Source organism: Phyllobates terribilis, unplaced genomic scaffold (assembly GCF_046119375.1).
Source record: "Phyllobates terribilis strain yellow unplaced genomic scaffold, ASM4611937v1 Scaffold_3__8_contigs__length_932513732, whole genome shotgun sequence".
Classification (NCBI taxonomy): domain Eukaryota; kingdom Metazoa; phylum Chordata; class Amphibia; order Anura; family Dendrobatidae; genus Phyllobates; species Phyllobates terribilis.
The window spans coordinates 494,876,804-494,891,633 of NW_027362763.1; positions in this window are offsets into that span (position 1 = coordinate 494,876,804).

Sequence of the window (14,830 nt, forward strand, 5' to 3'; positions counted from 1 at the left end):
GAACATATTCGTGTCTCTGTCGCCTGTATTTCTTGGTTGTCCAAGGAAGTCCGCAACAAGGGCCTTTTGATACTGCCCCATTTTAGTAGACCTGTCTGACTCAGTTATAAGAGGTAGAAAGTTCTCCTTGTAGCGTGGGTCTAGAAGTGTCACCAATCTGTAATGATTGTTACCCAAAATTTTGAGAATGCGAGGGTCACGGGAAAGGCAGTTTAACAAACTCAACAATGTGTGCCAGACTGCTAACAGGCAAGACTTCCGTGTCCTCACCAAGAGGACGACTAACCATACTCTCCTCATCCTCCTCCTCCCTCTCCTCAGGCCATCCACACTGAAGAGACGGAATGAGAGTTGTGCGGGTAGTCCCGTCTATAGTGAATGAAAGTAGTTCCTGTTCCTCCTCCTCTTCCTCATTGTCACCTAAGCCAAGTTGGAATGAGATGAGGTTGGGCTGTGTGGAATCCCCCTGTATGGTTCCTTGCTCCATCTCATCATGCTCCCCCTGAATTGCCTCCTCTTAAATTGCTATAGTTTCAGAAGACAGAGAAGAGGGATGGTGCAGCTAATTATGGCATCATCACCGCTTACCGCTTACCATCTTGGTGAAGTCCTCAAAGTTTTGGAGGACAGCAGAGACGTCTGACATCTATTCCCACCGAAGGATGTTTTGAAGCTGGTACTGAACAACTGCCCTGTGCTGCTCACAAATTGAGCTGGAAGCTGCAAATGCTGCAGAATAACGGCAAGGTTGTCGGAAGTTAGAATCTCACTTTGTAAAATAGACAAATGTAGCGCCCCGAGGGTTCGGCCGCTACTGGGGTATTGCACCTCAGACCAGAGGTGTGATATTCCACTCCCGGGTAAGGATGGAGTATGGACCAGGGCTCAGTTAGCTGCATTCAGCACACACACCCCATTTCCGAGCGACAGCTCAACGGTGCTCCCACTAGACAGAAGTGCAGGCACGACCGACTATGTCCCTGTCTGGAGTGGGGAGGGGGGTGGAACACCCAGTGCTGTAGGGGCAGATAGGGGTTGGTTCCTGAGCGTAGGTAGGAGTCCATTGGTTGCTGGTCACCTGGGCTCATGGTCAGAGGGAGGTATAAAAGGTGGGCACCATCTTGGCTCTAGAGAGAGAAGTTCGTTCTGTCCAGTGAGGAGAAGACAGGGAGTAGTGGCTCTGTAGGAGCTCTGCTCCAGAAGGGCCTAGTAAGAGGCTGAGGAGGAGGAGGGCTCATCCCAGCTCCAAGAGAAGGGAACAGAAAGGAACAGGAAGGAACAGAAAAGGAGAAGAAGAGACAGAGAAACAGAAGGGCTCAGGAACAAGAAGGTGGAAGGGACCCTAAGAACCCACGAGAATCCAGGGTGAAGGGTCAGGCAGATTAAGGGTACCGGACCCCAAGTTGGTGGAGGAGAAACTACCCTCAGCCAAAGACCGGTCGTCGTGATCATTTATTGGTGCGACACCTCATCAAACCTGCTAGGAAGGCACCATATAGGACAGCGGAGGACGGGGCCCACGTTTACCCGCACAAGTTCGCGGCAGCTGGACAAAAGTGGGTCACTGGTGAGGCAGGCCAGAGAAAGGACAAAAGGGGGTCCTGAGCCATACTTCTGAACTGCCTGGGAGTTGACCGAGCCCCACACCTGGTGGACGCAGCACGGCTCGGGCGGTCACTACCGGTGCCGAAGTGACCCGGAGCACATGAACTGTGAGTAAAGACCCTGGACTGTAACTTGTTGTCTGTGTGCTCCCTTTGCAACTCCAGCACTACCGGTACTGGGACTCTCACCACCATCACTCCCACCATCTACTACACTGCCCTGGGGCCACACTCTTCCCGTGGGGAGTCACACCACCTCAGCTGCACCCACTTTCAGCCCCAGCGGTCCGCCCTGCAGCGGCGGTTCCTAATAACCACAATCCACGGGTGGCATAGTCGGACATTACTTAAAACACCTAAAAGACTGCCACTGGTCTGACCACCCTGAGCCACAGAATCGGGTTGCCACTACTACTCCCATCGTTCCCCTACTGCCCGGATCCGAGTGCCCCACGGCCCAGGGGGCGAGTCACAAACACACGGCGTACTTTGACAATCAGAGCTGGGTAGGTTGTGAGAAACCATTGAACCACGAGGTTAAGCTGATGGGCCAGGCATGGTACATGTGTGAGCCCACCTCTCTTCAGAGCTGCCACCAGGTTTCGGCCATTGTCACACAAGACCATGCCTTACTGTAGGTTTAACGGTGACCGCCACAGTTCAGTCTGCTCTTTTAGAGCTGTCCACAACTCTTCAGCATTGTGCGGTTTGTCACCTAAGCATATTAGCTTCAGCATAGCCTGTTGCCTCTTTGCCATGGCAATGCTGCAGTGCTTCCAGCTTCTGACTGATGTAGGCATTTCGGATAAGGAGGCTGAAGAGGATGAGGAGGTGCAGGAGCTGTAGAATGTGGGGGCAACCCTGATTGACACAGGGCCCGCAATCCTCGGCAAGGGAAGGATATGTTCCGTCCCAAGGTTTGACTGGGTTCCGGCTTCCACTACATTAACCCAGTGTGCTGTCAGCGAGATGTACTGTTCCTGCCCACAAGCACTTATTCGTGGTTTGCTGGACCTTCACAGTAACTGCGTTGCTGGGGGCACCGCTAATGTTCTGAGACACTTGCTTGTGTAATGCAGGGACGGCACACCGGGAGAAATGGTGGCAGCTGGGGACTGAGTACCGAGTGACAGCCACCACCATGAGGATGCGGAAAGCTTCTGTATGCACAAGCCTAAAAGGCAACATTTCAAGCGCAAGCAGTCACGAAATGTGTGAATTTAGTAGCTTGGCATGTGGGGCATTGGATGCATATTTACGCTTGTGTTCAAAGGACTGGGGTAGGGACGACTGAACTCTGTGACAAGAACGTGGACGTGGTTGCTGATGGTGCTATTTGAGAGTGTGCAACAAAAGGTGCAGGGCGGGATGCATCTTTGTATGCACTATGGATAGGGGATTGGTGTGCACGCACAAAAGCGGAACAAGCAGCACAGACACTGTTTCTGGACCCTGGTCCAGACTTAGTCATTTGCTTTTTTGTCATGTGCCTGATCATGCTGGTGGTGGTTAGGCTGGTAGTTTTTCTACCCCTGCGACTGCTGGCCTGGCAGATGGTGTAAATGGCCTTTTTGGAGTTATCTGCAAAGTATTTAAAAAAGAACCAGATTCGGGAAGACCTAACAGTTGTTCTGGCAAATTCCATCGTGTTTGTGTTCCGGGGAACAGTTGCCTGCCTTGTGGTGTTTGGCCACCACACTACTTGTTTTTACCTGTTGTGGTGCTACGCCTCCCTCCCCCTGTGTGCTGCTGTCCTCGCTTTGCATGTCACCTTGCCAGGTTGGGTCAGTGACTTCATCGTCCACCACCTCGTCTTCCACTTCCGCACCCTGGTCCTCCTCCTGACTGTCTGGCAATTATGTCTCATCATCATCCACCTCTTGTGACACTTTACCACCATCGCTTTCATGTGACCGTGGCTGCTCAAATATTTGGGCATCGCTACATGCAATCTCCTCTTGCCTCGCTTCAAGTGGACCGGGCGAGAGGCCCGAATCTATAAATGGAAAAGTGAACAGCTCTTCAGAGTGTCCAAGTGTTGGATCAGTTGTCTTGGGCACTCGGCATGATGGGAGGAAGGAGGATCAGGGTGAGGAAAATGCAGCCCAGAATCATGGCTACTGAGACTTGACCATGTGGAAGACAGGGTGGTGGTGGTAGTGGCAAAGTGACTGGAAGCATTATCTGCTATCCAACCAACAACCTTTTGACACCGCTATTTGTTCAATAGTGGTGTGCTGAGGTCCCCTAGCAATTGGGACAGGAATGTCGGGCGACAAGATGTGGGTGTTTTAGAAGAACAAAAGGACATAAACTAATATTTTTACAATAGCTTTAACTTTATTAAGTCTTATTAAAAAGCTATATTGCATGATTAATTATACAAAACATTTTTAAGCAAATCAAACAGTGCACAGAACCCAGTAGAAGGGCAAAGAGAAACAGCCTCCTGAACATTTAATCATGTAAAAATTGGGGGGGGGAGAGTCACAGTATATATGTGCACAGCAATGTAAAAGGTAATTAAGTTGAAATCAACATTTGTCTGGAACAAAGTCCCATTTAGTAACCTGGTAAGTATACACCATACACACCTAACCCCAAACAGGGGCATGCATCAAACAGTACAGGAAGAGGGAACAGAGCACCAGACAATCGTGTACAGTCCCATACAGTGCACATAAGTATCCCGAAATAATTAAAACCAGTATCAATAAAAGATAAGGATTACCCATGATTAGTGGCAGAGGTGGGTCACAAGCCCAAACCCCAAATGCACGATTTCGCCATTCTACTTCCTCAGGGGGCGTAAGTGAAGGTGTAAGTTAAGCAAGCTGCAGGTGTCCAGGACGCCCGGAGTATGGAAAAAAGAGAGATTGGTGCTGTGCTCAGAAAAACACTCCTCTTTCACTCGTCTGGCCCGCCCTTGTATTACCTCCTTTTCTGCCTCTCAGATCTCGCTCCTGAGGACTGCAGTGAAGCAGCGCAGGCACGCATGTGCGAGATCTGAGAGGCAGAGAAGGAAGTAATACAAGGGCGGGCCAAACGAGTGAAAGAGGCATGTTTTTCTGGGAACAGCACCGCTCTTTCTCTTTTTTCCATACCCCGGGCGTCCCGGACGCCTGCAGCTTGCTTCACTTACACCTTCCCGATGAGGCGCTCCCTCACCTCGTCACTGCAGTCCTCAGGAGTGAGAACAGAGAGGCAGAGAAGGAGGTACCGGTAATAGGATACAAAGGTGGGCCAGAGGGATGTGCTATCTCTCTGATAGTCTTGGAGACAGGAAGAGCTGGGAAGGCAGGGAGAACTGACCAATCCAAGCAGGATTTGTATACAACAACCAGCCAATCGCCTGTAAGGTTCATCACTTTAAAATTACCATATTAAAATCAAATCTGATTTTTTTTTTTACCGTATGTGCGTTAGAAGAGGGGTAGCATTATTCGGCGAGTATATCCCAATCTCTATATTTTAACTGGAAAAGTTGGGGGTCATCTTATACTCCGGAAAATATGGTATTTCAACAGCTTTTGATCAGACATTAAATCATATAATAGATTTGAGAGAAAAATGCACCAAGATAACCAAACACGGTTTCATACATATTTCTGACAGTATGTCACTTATGCAAATTATCATAACATATGGACCCACAATCACATATTGACACAATTGTACAAAAAAATGCTACGAAATGCACTATATAAATGGTTTAAATTGTCACAAAATGCACTCCATGCCATCTGTAAATGAGATATACCTAGTCCTATGCTAATGCTCATGAGGTGAAACGAGGTTGATGCAATATAAACAGATCTTGAATATCCTGTCTTGAATCAGTACTTCAAACCAGTACAGACACATAGCTTACTATATGTTATCTTAAAAAATAAAAAGGAACAAGATTTAATAAAATAAAAAAAAAATAGCAATATAACATTAAAACACACACAAAGCAAAAAAAACGGGACAAAAAACATAATAAAAACCCACTCGAGGGAAACTGCAGAGACACTTGAGATCTGCAAAAATGACGCAAATCCTAATGATTCATTTAGACTGAAGAGCACCATCGTGCCCAACATGGTGATCCGCCTGCACTCTTTTTGTGCAAGGAGGCGTCTAATGTCTCCATCCCTAATGCCACACTGGACATGTTCTATTCCACGGACTATGAAGGACCTAGGATTGCATTGGTGGAACTGTCTATAATGGTGAGCTATTGTTTTTAATTGCATGGGGTCGGTGGCAGTTTTAGCTGAAATAATGTCACGTACATGCTCCCGTGTACGGTTTTTAAGTTGGCGTGACGTTAAGCCAATATAAATTTTTGGACAGCCACATACGGCATAATAAATTACCTGCGCAGTAGAGCACGTAATGTGATGTCTAATTTGATATGTCTTAGTTCCATCAGCAGATGCGAATGTTGTTGTCCGAGATATATTTTTGCAGGCAATGCAATCGCCACATGGGAAATATCCCAATGGTGGTCCAAGGGTCCTAAAGGGGTTCAACTGGGCAGGAATATTGTGGCTTTGAGTCAGTAAATCCTTCAAGTTTCTACTTCTGAGCATCATCGAGGGGTAATCTGAAACATATTTGAAAAGCACAGGTTCGGTCTTAAGAAGGTTCCAATGTCTCCTAAGACACTCCCTCATAGTGTCCCACTCCCCATTGTATGTCGATATAAATCGTACAGCCTCCTGAGTGTCCCTGTTTTTGGGGGAGGCATGTAAGAGACTATCCCTGGTACTCCTTTTGGCCCTAGTGTTTTCCCTTCTAATACACCTATTGCTATAACCTTGGACCTGGAATCTGGGATGTGGGTGTTTGTTGTGGCACAATTTCAGCTTGCCCACTGCCTCGGCCTTTGCATGCACCATCAGCGTCACGTCCACTTCCCCGTCCTTTGCTGCGCGCCTTGCCCTTTTTAAATGGAAGACAATATTTTCCACGCTCGCTACAAATGGCTGGATTTGTTCCGCAGTTATGTGATATGTCTGACAGACACCCAGGGTTTTAAATAGCAGGCTTGTAGTTTACTATTCTTCACAGCTACCACTTGTGAATAGCTTTACTGACACACTGCTACAAACTGTAAATGGAAGACCATATTTTTCACGGTCACTACAAATGGCTGGATTTGTACTGCAGTTATATGTGATACGTCTGGACACCCATGGTTTTAAATAGCTGCGTTTCTTTATCGCTGTAAAATGGGATCACATCTGATGATGGAAAAATTCTGGCTGTACTTTGCAGTGCTAACAAGTAAGTGGAGCAGTAAAATGGTGTACTCTGTATTGCTTTTTAACCAAATAATCAAGATTAAGATCAAAAACCAACATGGCTACCGCATTACAGTGCATGACAGACAGTCCCTGCAAGTTCATTGGCTCTCTAAAAAAACACCAAACATGCAGGGCGGGGACCTGAGCTTCTAGCCAAGCAACCCGGAAATACTCGCCGAGCTTGTTGAGCAGGATGATGCTAGGGCGGGTACTGATAAAGTGGCGAGCACGGTCACTCATCACTAATAAAAAACAGAAAATCACATTGTATGATTTTTACATAATTAATTGGAATTTTATTGCATGAAATAAGTATTTGTTACAATAGAAATACAGAACTTAATATTTGGTACAGAAACCTTTGTTTGCAATTACAGAGGCCAGACGTTACTTGTAGTTTGTGACAAAGTTTTAACACGCTGCCGCAAGGATTATGGCCCACTCCTCAATAAAGATCTTTTCCAGATCTTTCAGGTTTCAGGGCTGTCTCTGGGTAACATTGAATTTCAGCTCTCTCCAATGATTTTCTATTGAGTACAGGTCAGGAGAATGTATAGGCCACTCCAGGACCTTGAAATGCTTCTTACGGAGCCACCCCTTCATGGCCTTGACTATGTGTTTCGGGTCATTAAGGTCATTGTCATGCCGGAAGGCCCAGTCACGACCCATCTTCAATACTTTTACTGAAGGATGGAGGATGTTGGCCAAAATCTCGTTATTCATGACCCCATCCATCCTCCCTTCAGTACGGTGCAGTGGTACTGTCCTCTTTGCAGAAAAGCACCCCCAAGGTATAATGTGTCCCCACCATGGCTCACGGTTGGTAAGGTGTTCTTGGGTTTGTACTCATCCTTCTTCCTCCAAACACGGCGAGTGGAGTTGATACCAAGAAGTCCTATTTTGGTCTCATCTCGCCACATGACCTTCTCCCATGCTTATTCTAGATCATCCAGATGGTCATTGGCGAACTTAAAAAGGGCCTGGACATGTCCTGGCTTGAACAGGGGGTCCTTGCGTGCTCTGCAGGATTTTAATCCACAATGGCGTAGTGTGTTACTAACAGTAATGTTTGAGACTGTGGTCCCAGCTCTATTCAGGTCATTGACCAAATCCTCCCATGTAGTTCTGGGCTTATTCCTGACCTTTCTCAGAATCCTCATTACCCCATAAGATAAGATCTTACATGGAGCCACAGACCAAGAAAGATTGACAGTCATCTTGTGTTTCTTCCATTTTGTAATAATTGTGCCAACAGTTGTCTTCTCAACAAGCTGCTTACCTATTGTCCAGTAGCCTATCCCAGCTTTGTGCTGGTCTGAAATTGTGTCCCTGGTGTCGGTGTAGACCTCTCTTTGGTCTTTGCCATGGTCGAGAGGTTGGAGTGATATCGATTGACTGTGTGGACTGGTTTCTTTTATACACTTAACAAGTTCAAACAGGTGCAATTAATACAGGTTACGAGTGCAGGGTAGGAGGGCTTCTTAAAGAAAACAAACAGGTCTGTGAGAGCCAGAGTTCTTGCTGGTTGGTAGGTGATCAAATACTTATTTCATGCAATAAAATGAAATTTAATTATGTAAAAATCATACAATGTGATTTTCTGCCTTTTCTTTTAGATTCGGTCTCTCACAGTTCAAGTGTACCTACTATAAAAATTACAGACCTCTCCATTCTTTGTATGTTGGAAAACTTGCAAAATCAAATACTTTATATCACTACTGTATGTGATAAGTAATTATTTAGTTTTATAATAAGAGTAAATATGATTACAATGTTATCCACTTTATATATTTTTTTTTTTACATTTACAACTATTGTACAAAAAAAAATCACTTTTTCACAAAAAAATTTATTTGCATAATGTTCTGAAAGCCATTACTGTTTAGTTTTTTGTTTACAGCGATATGAGTGCTAGTATTTGTATAATAAGTTGTAGTATTAATTGGTAAAATGTTTAAATACAATTTTTGTTTACTTTTTAACTTGTTTATTGTGAGGCACGATGAACAAAAATAGGAATTTTGTTTTTTTATTTGTGAGGTGCTCATAGTGTGGATAAATAATCTGATGTTTTGATATATGTCCTTGCAGACGAGACAATACACTTAAAAATTATTTATTTTAAATTTATTTTACAATGTTGGACTTTAACATGTGATCTTCTGATCGTAGTAGTGGTGAACAAACTAGATTAGCAGTAGTGTGTATTAAACAACACTGTCAGTTAAGCACTATTGGCTGTGATGTATAGCAGACCCATAGGACTTTGTTAGGACTCTGGTTGCCATATCAATGCATTGGCACTTTTAATTGCACTGTGCGGGTGTCATTGAATTGACAGAGGTGTCTCTTACCCCCTGTCTAGCTCTTCATGTGCCACTTTCACTTGTGACAGCTGTGTGTGGGGTGTGACAACACCATGTTTATTCTTAATTATGTTAGACTTATTATTTCGTAGGCCCAGGGATACAGTTATATGAAAAAGTTTGGGCACCCCTATTAATCTTAAGCTTATTGTTTTATAAAAATTGGTGGTTTTGCAACAGTTATTTCAGTTTGATATATGTAATAACTGTTGGACACAGTAATGTTTCTGCCTTGAAATGAGGCTTATTGTACTAACAGAAAATGTGCAATCTGCAATCAAACAAAATTTGACAGGTGCATAAGTATGGGCACCTCACCAGAAAAGTGACATTAATATTTAGTAGATCCTCCTTTTGCAAAAATAACAGCCTCTAGTTGCTTCCTGTAGCTTTTAATGAGTTCCTAGATCCTGGATGAAGGCATTTTTGACCATTCCTCTTTACAAAACAATTCCAGTTCAGTTAAGTTTGATGGTCGCTGAGCATGGACAGCCCTCTTCAAATGATCCCACAGATGTTCAATGATATTCAGGTCTGGGGACTGGGATGGCCATTCCAGAACATTGTAATTGTTCATCTGCATGAATGCCTGAGTAGATTTGGAGTGGTGTTTTGGATCATTGTCTTGCTGAAAGATCCATCCCCTGCGTAACTTCAACTTTATCACTGATTCTTGAACATTATTGTCAAGAATCTGCTGATACTGAGTGGAATCCATGCGTCCCTCAACTTTAACAAGATTCCCGGTGGCGGCATTGGCCACACAGCCCCAAAGCACGATGGAACCTCCACCAAATTTTACTGTGGGTAGCAAGTGTTTTTCTTGGAATGCTGTGTTTTTTTGCCGACATGCATAACGCCTTTTTGTATGACCAAACAACTCAATCTTGGTTTCATCAGTCCACAGGACCTTCTTTCAAAAAGAAATTGGCTTCTCCAAATGTGCTTTTGCATACCTCAGCCGACTCTGTTTGTGGCGTGCTTGCAGAAACGGCTTCTTTCGCATCACTCTCCCATACAGCTTCTCCTTGTGCAAAGTGCGTTGTATAGTTGACCGATGCACAGTGACACCATCTGCAGCAAGTTGATGCTGCAGCTCTCTGGAGGTGGTCTGAGGATTGTCCTTGACTGATCTCACCATTCTTCTTCTCTGCCTTTCTGCTGTTTTTCGTGGACTGCCACTTCTGGCCTTAACAAGAACTGTCCCTGTGTTCTTCCATTCCCTTACTATGTTCCTCACAGTGGAAACTGACAGGTTAAATCTCTGAGACAGCTTTTTGTATCCTTCCCCTGAACAACTATGTTGAATAATCTTTATTTTCAGATCATTTGACAGTTGTTTTGAGGAGCCCATGATGCCACTCTTCAGAGGAGATTCAAACAGGAGAACAACTTGCAAGTGGCCACTTTAAGTAGCTTTTCTCAAGATTGCATACACCTGACTCTGAAGTTCAAAGTTCAATGAGGTTACAAAACCAAAAAAAGTGCTTTAGTAAGTCAGTAAAAAGTAGGTAGGAGTATTTAAAACAAGAAAATGATAAGGGTGCCCATACTTATGCACCTGTCAAATTTTGTTTGAATGCAGATTGCACATTTTCTGTTAGTACAATAAACCTCATTTCAAGGCAGAAACATTACTGTGTCCAACAGTTATTACATATATCAAACTGAAATAGCTGGTGCAAAAACACCAATTTTTATAAAACATTAAGCTTAAGATTAATAGGGGTGCCCAAACTTTTTCATATAACTGTATGAGTAATTGTTCATATGAGACTGAATGTTGATACTTGTTGTAGGTTGAATCAATGTTTGCTAATATGTTGAATGCCTGTTGATTATCAGCCCCTACTATTTATTTTTTTAAATAACCTTGAGGGACAAAGGCGAAGGTTAATTGAACAATTGATGTTTGGGGATTGGGTGAATGCCTGCTTACTACCTGTTGTATCAGTCCATGCAGCTTGTTGTTCTGCAAACATTGAAGGACAAAATATACAGGTTAATTGAACACTCGAACAATGAGAGATGAGATCCTCCCACCTACCCTCAAACCGGTGGATAATTGCCTGAAGGACATCTGTGGGTATAAAAAAGGACCTTTATCCTTTTACACAGGGGATTTAGAGGACAACAGCCTTGGCACCATGGCTCCAACCAGAGGAATACAGATTTGATCCACTGCCCATCACTGAACCCACGGAGGTGTTTGTCCAAACCTGGGTACTCCAATCATGTCACATACATCAATGGATTCTGTCACCTTCCTAAGCTTGCCACTACCTCCTCTCTATGGGTGCCCACCAAAAGCAGGGTACTGCAGGTTGGAGTACTTGGCCCTGGAAGTCCTGAAGTCGCAGATGTTCTAATTTCTGGTGAGCCAGCAGAAGGGTGAGGCTCTGTAATTTGCACCATCTTATGTATTTGCATGGACTGGACTATACGTTGTTAACTGTTGGTGATCCAATAAATTATTACCGTAGGGTATTGCCCTCACCCTGTGTTGTCTGAATAGTTTTCTACCCATGGGAAAGGAATGCGGGGGTTCAGTGGGATGAGTCCTGGTCCATGTAGTCTTTCTAAAGACAGCCAGGCCAGTGGACGAGAGCACCCTTTGACCCTCGTGTCTCTACATGGGGGTTTAATCTTCTATGTTCAGCAAGAATGCCACTCTTAGTAGTTATAGCAAAACTCTGATGGTTTATGGAGCACTAAGTGACCTGTGGTTATGACTGATATATCTGTCATATAGCCCTCAGGGGCCAGAGTGTGCAGTTTTGTTTATTTCCCCTTGGTAGAGATAAGTAAATCTTTTGAAATTTGAATTCACCAGATTTTCCCCCAAAGTTTTTGTGGCAAATATACTGCTCAAAATAATAAAGGGAACACTCAAATAACACATCCTAGATCTGAATGAAAGAAATATTCTCATTGAATACTTTGTTCTGTACAAAGTTGAATGTGTATTGGTACTGAGATGTGGTCTTTGGTCACCACCTGCAGAACCACTCCTTTATTGAGTGTCTTGATAATTACCAATAATTTCCATCTTTTGTCCATTCCATTTGCACAACAGCTTGTGAAATTGATTGTCAATCAGTGTTGCTTCCTAAGTGGACAGTTTGATTTCACAGAAGTTTGATTTACTTGGAGTTATATTCTGTTATTTAAGTGTTCCCTTTATTTTTTTGAGCAGTGTATATTCCACCGATTTTCATTACTACAAAGCTTGTATTTGCTGGTAGGAATCGAATCTAGGATGAAACAATATTTGGTGTATAAAGTAAGAAGAATAATTTACATTCAATGTCACTTGTATTATGTTTGCTACTGCATTATATATTAATGTCCTATTTTTCCAACTTTATAGATAAAAATAAAATTAAGGCTTGCAAGTTGTTTACAAAACTGCTACCTTCTGAAGCCAAACAGAATACAGAAAACATTTGCATTAGCCTGTGGCCTTTGATAAATTAGTTATGGCCTGTGCTGGCTTAGTTAACCATATAATGTTATATGATGTATAATAAATCATTTTGTGAATTCATGCATATAGCCTTAAAGAAATACTTGCTGTGCTCATTTTCTTCTCCATAATGAGATTTTATTTAATAATTTTTGTAAAGAAAAAGTAAGGTTAGTGCTAGGTTTACATATACCTGAGATGTTTACTAAAGAAATATAATCAGTTTCTGACATTCAGATAATAATTTTACAGATTTTACTTATTTTAAGCTTTGATATTAAAAATGTTAGGGTTCATAACTTTTATTGATTAATTTCTGATACGTTCTTCCAGGCTTCTGAAGAATGTGATTGGACAGACGGAACCAAAAAAAGATAAAATATTAAAATAGAAGCAGTGTTTGTTTTGATACATAATGAGGTGATCACATGGATTGCTCTACCTGGGAAGTAATTTTGGCCTAAAGGCATACATAGATTTTTCTAAACCAGGGATGCACCATAAGAATGTATTTGGTGTGTCTGCTTGTAGATGTCAAATTAGCTTTCTTTTAACTAGATGTAATGCTGAAAAAGTTTTGGTAAACTTTAGGAAACCTTTTAAGCTCAATTTAGATCTATATTTTTTTTTCTGGGATGAACTTTTTTAGTGACAACATTTTAAGAAACATTTAATGTTTTGAATAATTTAATTATATTTAAAATTTGGAGTCATTTTAGTTGGAATTTTGGCATATTTTGAATAGTAAATTTGATCCATCGTCTTAAAAAACAGCATTACTGTATTGTGGCAAACAAAGTGACATTTAGAGTCTGGAGGTTCATTGTTTATTTATGTAATTAACATTTTTTATAATGCATAATGGTTTATGTTCTGGTTTAGTCAGAGGCTTTAAAGATTCCCCCATTCCAGTAGCAATTGATTCACCAGTTTCTAGTAGCTCCATCTGACTTAAATTGAAGGTTTTATCTTTTTTTTTTCTTAAATTTCCCATGTTTTTTTCTTTTCTTTTTTTGTTTTTTTGGGTGGAGAGCGTCATTTGGGTGACTGTAAGTGTAAATATTTCTTTATGGTAACGTTCTCTTTCATGTAGAAATCTTAAATATTCCTGCAAAGTATTTCATTTGTTGAGTATTTTCATACACTGAAAAAGTAATGTTATTTATGAAAAACACTTAAAATAATATTAACAAAATGAGTAAGCGACTGGTTCAGGACTAGAGATGAGCGGTGTTCGACTCGAACTGTTCGCCAATCTCAAATTCGAGCTGTTTTGGGCGGTGTTCGAGCCGTTCGGCGAACACGAACAATTTGAAAAAAATTCGGCTGTTCGAGGTTATGTTCGATAACTGTTCGTGCACCAAAATCATAACTGGATTTTTTCTCAGTAATGCTGAAAATTAATGATAACACGCAGTTTGAGTGTACAGCGGGGCGGGGGGAGGGGCAGGGGATGGATCTCTGCAGGAATAATGAAGATCTCCATTTTTTTTTTCTCTTTCCCGCATTTAAAGTAGGCTGACAGACTGCACCTCCCCATCAGCAGTGCACTCACGGAGCGAAGTGCTTTTTTTCACACAATCAAGGGCATGTGTCATTGGCAGTGTATGTCACATGTTCTTACCCTATAAGACCCAGCCATTTTCCCCGTCGCCACCATTTTCTCACTGCTGCAGCTGCATGTTAGATGGCACCGCTGTTGCTGTGTGCGCTATACTTTCAGTGTTAATTTCAAGTCAATTTTCGCACAAATCTACAGATAGCTGGGGAGTAGGGAATAGTTGTGATTGCAGTCCTTTTGAGGACTAGGTTACATCATTTCCTACGACTTTTATCAGGCAGGTCTGTGCTCTTAAATAGATAGGTTGGGAGGAAAGACTAATTGTAATTGCAGTCCTTTTGAGGGCTAGATTAAATCAGTTCCTATCAGTCTTTGCCAGGCAGGTCTGTGCCAGTGCTGTGCAAGATTTTTTCACAGCATTTGGCTAAATCTAGCAAAGCAAATCCTTTTTGGCCTATTGCCGTGTGTGTTAGTCAGTGGAGTAGCCTATCTGTGTTGAAAGCTACACCACCTGTGTATAGAATACAAATTTTTTTACT